At 46.0% G+C, this 10,000-nt stretch overlaps 1 protein-coding gene across 12 annotated transcripts in view; it reads left to right on the forward strand.

The window, feature by feature from the left end:
- Positions 1-10,000, forward strand: part of LOC110492646 (receptor-type tyrosine-protein phosphatase F) — a 495,157-nt gene that overhangs the window by 114,427 nt on the left and 370,730 nt on the right. The gene's annotated exons all lie outside the window — the stretch shown is intronic.

The raw sequence follows: 10,000 nt of genomic DNA on the forward strand, positions 1-10,000 counted from the left end.
GTAGAGGAGGCAGGTAGCCTAGTGGTTAGAGTGTAGGGGTGGCAGGTAGCCTAGTGGTTAGAGTGTAGAGGTGGCAGGTAGCCTAGTGGTTAGAGTGTAGAGGTGGCAGGTAGCCTAGTGGTTAGAGTGCAGAGGTGGCAGGTAGCCTAGTGGTTAGAGTGTAGAGGTGGCAGGTAGCCTAGTGGTTAGAGTGTAGGGGCGGCAGGTAGTCTAGTGGTTAGAGTGTAGGGGCGGCAGGTAGCCTAGTGGTTAGAGTGTAGGGGCGGCAGGTAGCCTAGTGGTTAGAGTGTAGAGGAGGCAGGTAGCCTAGTGGTTAGAGTGTAGGGGCGGCAGGTAGACTAGTGGTTAGAGTGTAGGGGCGGCAGGTAGCCTAGTGGTTAGAGTGTAGGGGCGGCAGGTAGACTAGTGGTTAGAGTGTAGAGGAGGCAGGTAGCCTAGTGGTTAGAGTGTAGAGGAGGCAGGTAGCCTAGTGGTTAGAGTGTAGGGGTGGCAGGGTAGCCTAGTGGTTAGAGTGTAGAGGAGGCAGGTAGCCTAGTGGTTAGAGTGTAGGGGCGGCAGGGTAGCCTAGTGGTTAGAGTGTAGGGGCGGCAGGTAGCCTAGTGGTTAGAGTGTAGAGGTGGCAGGGTAGCCTAGTGGTTAGAGTGTAGAGGCGGCAGGTAGCCTAGTGGTTAGAGTGTAGAGGCGGCAGGTAGCCTAGTGGTTAGAGTGTAGGGGCGGCAGGTAGCCTAGTGGTTAGAGTGTAGAGGCGGCAGGTAGCCTAGTGGTTAGAGTGTAGAGGCGGCAGGGTAGCCTAGTGGTTAGAGTGTAGGGGCGGCAGGGTAGCCTAGTGGTTAGAGTGTAGAGGCGGCAGGTAGTCTAGTGGTTAGAGTGTAGGGGCGGCAGGTAGTCTAGTGGTTAGAGTGTAGAGGAGGCAGGTAGCCTAGTGGTTAGAGTGTAGAGGCGGCAGGGTAGCCTAGTGGTTAGAGTGTAGAGGCGGCAGGTAGTCTAGTGGTTAGAGTGTAGAGGCGGCAGGTAGCCTAGTGGTTAGAGTGTAGGGGCGGCAGGGTAGCCTAGTGGTTAGAGTGTAGAGGCGGCAGGTAGCCTAGTGGTTAGAGTGTAGGGGCGGCAGGGTAGCCTAGTGGTTAGAGTGTAGAGGCGGCAGGGTAGCCTAGTGGTTAGAGTGTAGGGGCGGCAGGTAGCCTAGTGGTTAGAGTGTAGAGGCGGCAGGGTAGCCTAGTGGTTAGAGTGTAGGGGCGGCAGGTAGCCTAGTGGTTAGAGTGTAGAGGCGGCAGGGTAGCCTAGTGGTTAGAGTGTAGGGGCGGCAGGTAGCCTAGTGGTTAGAGTGTAGAGGAGGCAGGTAGCCTAGTGGTTAGAGTGTAGAGGCGGCAGGGTAGCCTAGTGGTTAGAGTGTAGAGGCGGCAGGGTAGCCTAGTGGTTAGAGTGTAGGGGCGGCAGGTAGCCTAGTGGTTAGAGTGTAGAGGCGGCAGGGTAGCCTAGTGGTTAGAGTGTAGGGGCGGCAGGTAGTCTAGTGGTTAGAGTGTAGGGGCGGCAGGGTAGCTTAGTGGTTAGAGTGTAGGGGCGGCAGGGTAGCCTAGTGGTTAGAGTGTAGAGGTGGCAGGGTAGCCTAGTGGTTAGAGTGTAGAGGCGGCAGGGTAGCCTAGTCGTTAGAGTGTAGAGGCGGTAGGGTAGCCTAGTGGTTAGAGTGTAGAGGCGGCAGGGTAGCCTAGTGGTTAGAGTGTAGAGGCGGCAGGGTAGCCTAGTGGTTAGAGTGTAGAGGCGGCAGGTAGCCTAGTGGTTAGAGTGTAGAGGCGGCAGGGTAGCCTAGTGGTTAGAGTGTAGAGGCGGCAGGGTAGCCTAGTGGTTAGAGTGTAGAGGCGGCAGGGTTGCCTAGTGGTTAAGGTGTAGAGGCGGCAGGGTAGCCTAGTGGTTAGAGTGTAGAGGCGGCAGGGTAGCCTAGTGGTTAGAGTGTAGAGGCGGCAGGGTAGCCTAGTGGTTAGAGTGTAGAGGCGGCAGGGTAGCCTAGTGGTTAGAGTGTAGAGGCGGCAGGGTAGCCTAGTTGGTTAGAGTGTAGAGGCGACAGGTTAGCCTAGTGGTTAGAGTGTAGGGGCGACAGGGTAGCCTAGTGGTTAGAGTGTAGAGGTGGCAGGGTAGCCTAGTGGTTAGAGTGTAGAGGTGGCAGGGTAGCCTAGTGGTTAGAGTGTAGAGGCGACAGGTTAGCCTAGTGGTTAGAGTGTAGGGGCGACAGGGTAGCCTAGTGGTTAGAGTGTAGAGGCGGCAGGTAGCCTAGTGGTTAGAGTGTAGAGGCGGCAGGGTAGCCTACCCCCTGAGCTGACAAGGTACAAATCTGTCGTTCTGCCCCTGAACAAGGCAGTTAACCCACTGTTCCTAGGCCGTCATTGTAAATTAGAATTTGTTCTTAACTGACTTGCCTAAAGGTAAAAAAATATATATCAAAACTATGACATAACACATGTGGAATAATGTAGTAACCAAAAAAGTATTAAAAAAAATCGAACTATTTTCCCAAGAGTGTGCAAAGCTGTCATCAAGGTGGCTACTTTGAAGAATCTCAAATATGAAATATATTTTGATTTGTTTAACCCTTTTTTTTGGTTACTACATGATGCCATATGTGTTATTTCATAGTTTTTTATGTCTTCACTATTATTCTACAATATAGAAAATTGTACAAAAAAAAAAATATATATATTTGAATGAGTAGTTGTGTCCAAACTGTTGACTGGTAAGGTACATAATGAGGTGAGTAAAGCAGTATGCAAACATGATTAAAGTGACCAGTGTTCCATTATTAAAGTGACTAGTGTTCCATTATTAAAGTGACCAGTGTTCCATTACTAAAGGGACTAGTGTTCCATTATTAAAGTGACCAGTGTTCCATTATTAAAGTGACTAGTGTTCCATCATAAAGTGACTAGTGTTCCATTAATAAAGTGACCAGTGTTCCATTATTAAAGTGACTAGTGTTCCATCATAAAGTGACTAGTGTTCCATTATTAAAGTGACCAGTGTTCCATTATTAAAGTGACTAGTGTTCCATGATTAAAGTGACCAGTGTTCCATCATTAAAGTGACTAGTGTTCCACGATTAAAGTGACTAGTGTTCCATGATTAAAGTGACTAGTGTTCCATGATTAAAGTGGCCAGTGTTCCATGATTAAAGTGACTAGTGTTCCATGATTAAAGTGACTAGTGTTCCATTATTAAAGTGACCAGTATTCCATTATTAAAGTGACCAGTGTTCCATTATTAAAGGGACCAGTGTTCCATTATTAAAGGGACCAGTGTTCCATTATTAAAGTGACTAGTGTTCCATGATTAAAGTGACTAGTGTTCCATTATTAAAGTGACCAGTATTCCATTATTAAAGTGACCAGTGTTCCATTATTAAATGGACCAGTGTTCCATTATTAAAGTGACTAGTGTTCCACGATTAAAGTGACCAGTGTTCCATGATTAAAGTGACTAGTGTTCCATCATTAAAGTGACTAGTGTTCCACGATTAAAGTGACTAGTGTTCCATGATTAAAGTGACTAGTGTTCCATGATTAAAGTGGCCAGTGTTCCATGATTAAAGTGACTAGTGTTCCATGATTAAAGTGACTAGTGTTCCATGATTAAAGTGACTAGTGTTCCACGATTAAAGTGACTAGTGTTCCATGATTAAAGGGACTAGTGTTCCATGATTAAAGGGACTAGTGTTCCATTATTAAAGTGACCAGTATTCCATTATTAAAGTGACCAGTGTTCCATTATTAAAGTGACCAGTGTTCCATTATTAAAGTGACTAGTGTTCCACGATTAAAGTGACCAGTGTTCCATGATTAAAGTGACTAGTGTTCCATCATTAAAGGGACTAGTGTTCCATGATTAAAGTGACTAGTGTTCCACGATTAAAGTGACTAGTGTTCCATGATTAAAGTGGCCAGTGTTCCATGATTAAAGTGACTAGTGTTCCATGATTAAAGTGGCCAGTGTTCCATGATTAAAGTGACTAGTGTTCCACGATTAAAGTGACCAGTGTTCCATGATTAAAGTGACTAGTGTTCCATCATTAAAGGGACTAGTGTTCCATGATTAAAGTGACTAGTGTTCCATGATTAAAGGGACTAGTGTACCATGATTAAAGTGACTAGTGTTTCATGATTAAAGGGACTAGTGTACCATGATTAAAGTGACTAGTGTTCCATAATTAAAGTGGTCAGTGTTCCATGATTAAAGTGACTAGTGTTCCATGATTAAAGTGACTAGTGTTTCATGATTAATGTGACTAGTGTTCCACGACTAAAGTGACTAGTGTTCCACAACTAAAGTGACTAGTGTTCCATGATTAAAGTGACTAGTGTTCCATGATTAAAGTGACTAGTGTTCCATGATTAAAGTGACCAGTGTTCCACGATTAAAGTGGTCAGTGTTCCATGATTAAAGTGACTAGTGTTCCATGATTAAAGTGACTAGTGTTCTAATATTAAAGTGACTAGTGTTCCATGATTAAAGTGACTAGTGTTCCATGGGTTAAAGTGACTAGTGTTCCATGGGTTAAGTGACTAGTGTTCCATGATTAAAGTAACTAGTGTTCCATGATTAAAGTGACTAGTGTTCCATGATTAAAGTGACTAGTGTTCCATGATTAAAGTGACTAGTGTTCCACGATTAAAGTGACTAGTGTTCCATGATTAAAGGGACTAGTGTTCCATGATTAAAGTGGCCAGTGTTCCATGAATAAAGGGACTAGTGTTCCATGATTAAAGGGACTAGTGTTCCATGATTAAAGTGACTAGTGTTCCTTGATTAAAGGGACTAGTGTTCCATGATTAAAGTGACTAGTGTTCCATAATTAAAGTGGTCAGTGTTCCATGATTAAAGTGACTAGTGTTCCATGATTAAAGTGGCCAGTGTTCCATGAATAAAGGGACTAGTGTTCCATGATTAAAGGGACTAGTGTTCCATGATTAAAGTGACTAGTGTTCTACGATTAAAGTGACTAGTGTTCCATGATTAAAGTGACTAGTGTTCCATGGGTTAAAGTGACTAGTGTTCCATGGGTTAAGTGACTAGTGTTCCATGATTAAAGTGACTAGTGTTCCATGATTAAAGTGACTAGTGTTCCATGATTAAAGTGACTAGTGTTCCACGATTAAAGTGACTAGTGTTCCACGACTAAAGTGACTAGTGTTCCATGATTAAAGTGACTAGTGTTCCACGATTAAAGTGACTAGTGTTCCACGATTAAAGTGACTAGTGTTCCATGGGTAAAGTGACTAGTGTTCCATGATTAAAGTGACTAGTGTTCCATGATTAAAGTGACTAGTGTTCCATGATTAAAGTGTCTGTGTGGGTGGACCATTTCAGATCGTCAGTATTCTGAGGAACTTGAAGCTTTCCACCTTCTCCACTGCGATCCCGTCGATGTAGATAAGGGGGGGAGGGGGGGGGGGGGGGGGGGGGGAGGGGGGGGGGGGGGGGGGTGCTCCGGGGGGGTGCTCCCTCTGCTGTTTCCTGAAGTCCATGATCAGCTCCTTTGTTTTGTTGACGTTGGGTGAGAGGTCTTGGCATTGTTGGTAATCAGCCCCACTACTGTTGTGTCGTCTGCAAACTTGATGATTGAGTTGCAGTCATGCGTGGCCACGCAGTCATTTGTGAACAGGGAGTGCAGGAGGGGGGCTGAGCACACACCCTTGTGGGGCCCCTGTGTTGAGGATCAGCGAAGTGGAGGTCTTATTTACAATGACAGCCTACCCCCCTCCAGCCAAACAACACTGGGCCAATTGTGCACCCCACTATAAGTGCTCCCGGTTACGGGCAGTGATGACACAGCCCAGGAATGAACCAGGGTCTGTAGTGACGCAATGCAGTGCCTTAGACCTCCACTTCGCCACCTGGGGTGCGGCCCGTCAGGAAGTCCAGGACCCAGTTGCACAGGGTAGGGTCGAGACCCAGGGCCCTGAGCTTACTGACGAGCTTGGAGGGTACTATGATGTTGAATCCTGAGCTGTAGTCAATGAAAAGCATTCTTACATAGGTATTGCACCTGTACAGATGGGAGAGGGCAGTGTGCAGTGAGAAGGGGATTGCGTCTGTGGATCTATTGAGGCGGTAAGCATTTTGAAGTGGGTCTAGGGTGACAGACAAGGTGTGAGGTGATATGATCCTTGACTAGTCTCTCAAAGCACTTCATGATGACAGAAGTGAGTGCTGCGGGGCATCTGTATGGAGCCTTGCTACTAACAGGTGTCTGTATGGAGCCTTGCTACTAACAGGTGTCTGTATGGAGCCTTGCTACTCTTTTTTCAAATGTCTTTCTACTGTTGTTTTATTTCTTTACTTACCTACACACACACACACACACACATACACACATACACACATATACACGCACACGCACACACACACATACACACATACACACACACACACACACACACATACACACACACACACACACACTGTAAGGTTTACACCTGTTGTATTTGGTGCACGTGACCAATAAACTTTGATTTGATAGTAATTTAGTTCAGTTACATTTGTTTTCTTGGGTACAGGATAAATGGTGAACATCTTGAAGCAAGTGGGGACAGCAGACTGGGAGAGATTGAATATGTCCTTTATCAACACTCGAGCCAGCTGGTGTGCGCTGAGGACGTGGCCGTCTGGGCCAGCAGCTTTGGGGTTAACACGCTTAAACGTCATACTCACGTCAGTCACGGAGAAGGAGAGCCCACAGTCCTTGGTAGCTGATCCAAGGTGGCACTGTATTATCCTGAAAGCGAGCAAAGAAGATGTTCTGCTTGTCCGGGAAGCAAGACGTCGGTGTCCTCGACGTGTCTGGTTTTCCCTTTGTAATCCGTGATTGTCTGGAGTCCCTGCCACATACGTCTCGTGTCTGATTGTCTGGAGTCCCTGTCACATACGTCTTGTGTCTGATTGTCTGGAGTCCCTGCCACATACGTCTCGTGTCTGATTGTCTGGAGTCCCTGTCACATACGTCTCGTGTCTGATTGTCTGGAGACGCTGCCACATACGTCTCGTGTCTGATTGTCTGGAGTCCCTGCCACATACGTCTCGTGTCTGATTGTCTGGAGTCCCTGTCACATACGTCTCGTGTCTGATTGTCTGGAGTCCCAGCCACATACGTCTCGTGTCTGATTGTTTGGAGACGCTGCCACATACGTCTCGTGTCTGATTGTCTGGAGTCCCTGTCACATACGTCTCGTGTCTGATTGTCTGTAGTCCCTGCCACATACGTCTCATGTCTGATTGTCTGGAGTCCCTGTCACATACGTCTTGTGTCTGATTGTCTGTAGTCCCTGCCACATACGTCTCGTGTCTGATTGTCTGGAGACGCTGCCACATACGTCTCGTGTCTGATTGTCTGGAGTCCCTGTCACATACGTCTCGTGTCTGAGCCGTTGAATTGCGACTCCACTTTGTCTCTGTACTGTCGTTTTGCCTGTTTGATTGCCTTACAGAGGGAATAACTACACTGTTTGTATTCAGGCGTATTCCCAGGCACCTTGCCATGGTTAAATGCCGGTGTTCGCGCTTTCAGTTTTGCGCGTATGCTGCCATCTATCCACGGTTTCTATCCACACTTCCTGATGAACTCAGTCACCGTATCCGTGTATCCGTCGATGTTATTCTCAGAGGCTACCCGGAACATTTCCCAGTCCGTGTGATCAAAACAATCTTGAAGCGTGGATTCCGATTGGTCAGACCAGCGTTGAATAGACCTTGGTATGGGGTACTCCCTGTTTGAGTTCCAGCCTATAGGAAGGCAGGAGCAAAATGGAGTCGTGATCTGATTTGCCGAAAGGGAGGGCGGGGGAGGGGCTTGGAAGGCATTTCTAAAAGCTGAGGAGCAGCGGTCCAATGTTTTACCAGAGAGAGTGCTACAGTCAATGTGTTACCAGAGAGAGTGCTATACAGTCCAATGTGTTACCAGAGAGAGTGCTATACAGTCCAATGTGTTACCAGAGAGAGTGCTATACAGTCCAATGTGTTACCAGAGAGAGTGCTACAGTCAATGTGTTACCAGAGAGTGCTACAGTCAATGTGTTACCAGAGAGAGTGCTATACAGTCCAATGTGTTACCAGAGAGAGTGCTATACAGTCAATGTGTTACCAGAGAGAGTGCTACAGTCAATGTGTTACCAGAGAGAGTGCTATACAGTCCAATGTGTTACCAGAGAGAGTGCTATACAGTCCAATGTGTTACCAGAGAGAGTGCTATACAGTCCAATGTGTTACCAGAGAGAGTGCTATACAGTCAATGTGTTACCAGAGAGAGTGCTACAGTCAATGTGTTACCAGAGAGAGTGCTATACAGTCCAATGTGTTACCAGAGAGAGTGCTATACAGTCCAATGTGTTACCAGAGAGAGTGCTATACAGTCCAATGTGTTACCAGAGAGAGTGCTATACAGTCCAATGTGTTACCAGAGAGAGTGCTATACAGTCCAATGTGTTACCAGAGAGAGTGCTATACAGTCAATGTGTTACCAGAGAGAGTGCTATACAGTCAATGTGTTACCAGAGAGAGTGCTATACAGTCAATGTGTTACCAGAGAGAGTGCTATACAATCAATGTGTTACCAGAGAGAGTGCTATACAGTCAATGTGTTACCAGAGAGAGTGCTATACAGTCCAATGTGTTACCAGAGAGAGTCCTATACAGTCCAATGTGTTACCAGAGAGTGCTATACAGTCAATGTGTTACCAGAGAGTGCTATACAGTCCAATGTGTTACCAGAGAGAGTGCTATACAGTCCAATGTGTTACCAGAGAGAGTGCTATACAGTCAATGTGTTACCAGAGAGAGTGCTATACAGTCAATGTGTTACCAGAGAGTGCTATACAGTCCAATGTGTTACCAGAGAGAGTGCTATACAGTCAATGTGTTACCAGAGAGAGTGCTATACAGTCAATGTGTTACCAGAGAGTGCTATACAGTCAATGTGTTACCAGAGAGAGTGCTATACAGTCCAATGTGTTACCAGAGAGAGTGCTATACAGTCCAATGTGTTACCAGAGAGAGTGCTATACAGTCAATGTGTTACCAGAGAGAGTGCTATACAGTCAATGTGTTACCAGAGAGAGTGCTATACAGTCCAATGTGTTACCAGAGAGAGTGCTATACAGTCAATGTGTTACCAGAGAGAGTGCTATACAGTCAATGTGTTACCAGAGAGAGTGCTATACAGTCCAATGTGTTACCAGAGAGAGTGCTATACAGTCAATGTGTTACCAGAGAGAGTGCTATACAGTCAATGTGTTACCAGAGAGAGTGCTATACAGTCAATGTGTTACCAGAGAGAGTGCTATACAATCCAATGTGTTACCAGAGAGAGTGCTCTACAGTCAATGTGTTACCAGAGAGAGTGCTATACAGTCAATGTGTTACCAGAGAGAGTGCTATACAGTCCAATGTGTTACCAGAGAGAGTGCTATACAATCCAATGTGTTACCAGAGAGAGTGCTATACAGTCAATGTGTTACCAGAGAGAGTGCTACAGTCAATGTGTTACCAGAGAGAGTGCTATACAGTCAATGTGTTACCAGAGAGAGTGCTATACAGTCCAATGTGTTACCAGAGAGAGTGCTATACAGTCAATGTGTTACCAGAGAGAGTGCTATACAGTCCAATGTGTTACCAGAGAGAGCGCTATACAGTCCAATGTGTTACCAGAGAGAGTGCTATACAGTCAATGTGTTACCAGAGAGAGTGCTATACAGTCAATGTGTTACCAGAGAGAGTGCTACAGTCAATGTGTTACCAGAGAGAGTGCTATACAGTCCAATGTGTTACCAGAGAGAGTGCTATACAGTCAATGTGTTACCAGAGAGAGTGCTATACAGTCCAATGTGTTACCAGAGAGAGTGCTATACAGTCAATGTGTTACCAGAGAGAGTGCTATACAGTCAATGTGTTACCAGAGAGAGTGCTATACAGTCAATGTGTTACCAGAGAGAGTGCTATACAGTCCAATGTGTTACCAGAGAGAGTG

The sequence above is a fragment of the Oncorhynchus mykiss genome, chromosome 8 (genome assembly GCF_013265735.2).
Source record: "Oncorhynchus mykiss isolate Arlee chromosome 8, USDA_OmykA_1.1, whole genome shotgun sequence".
NCBI classification, from domain to species: Eukaryota; Metazoa; Chordata; class Actinopteri; order Salmoniformes; family Salmonidae; genus Oncorhynchus; species Oncorhynchus mykiss.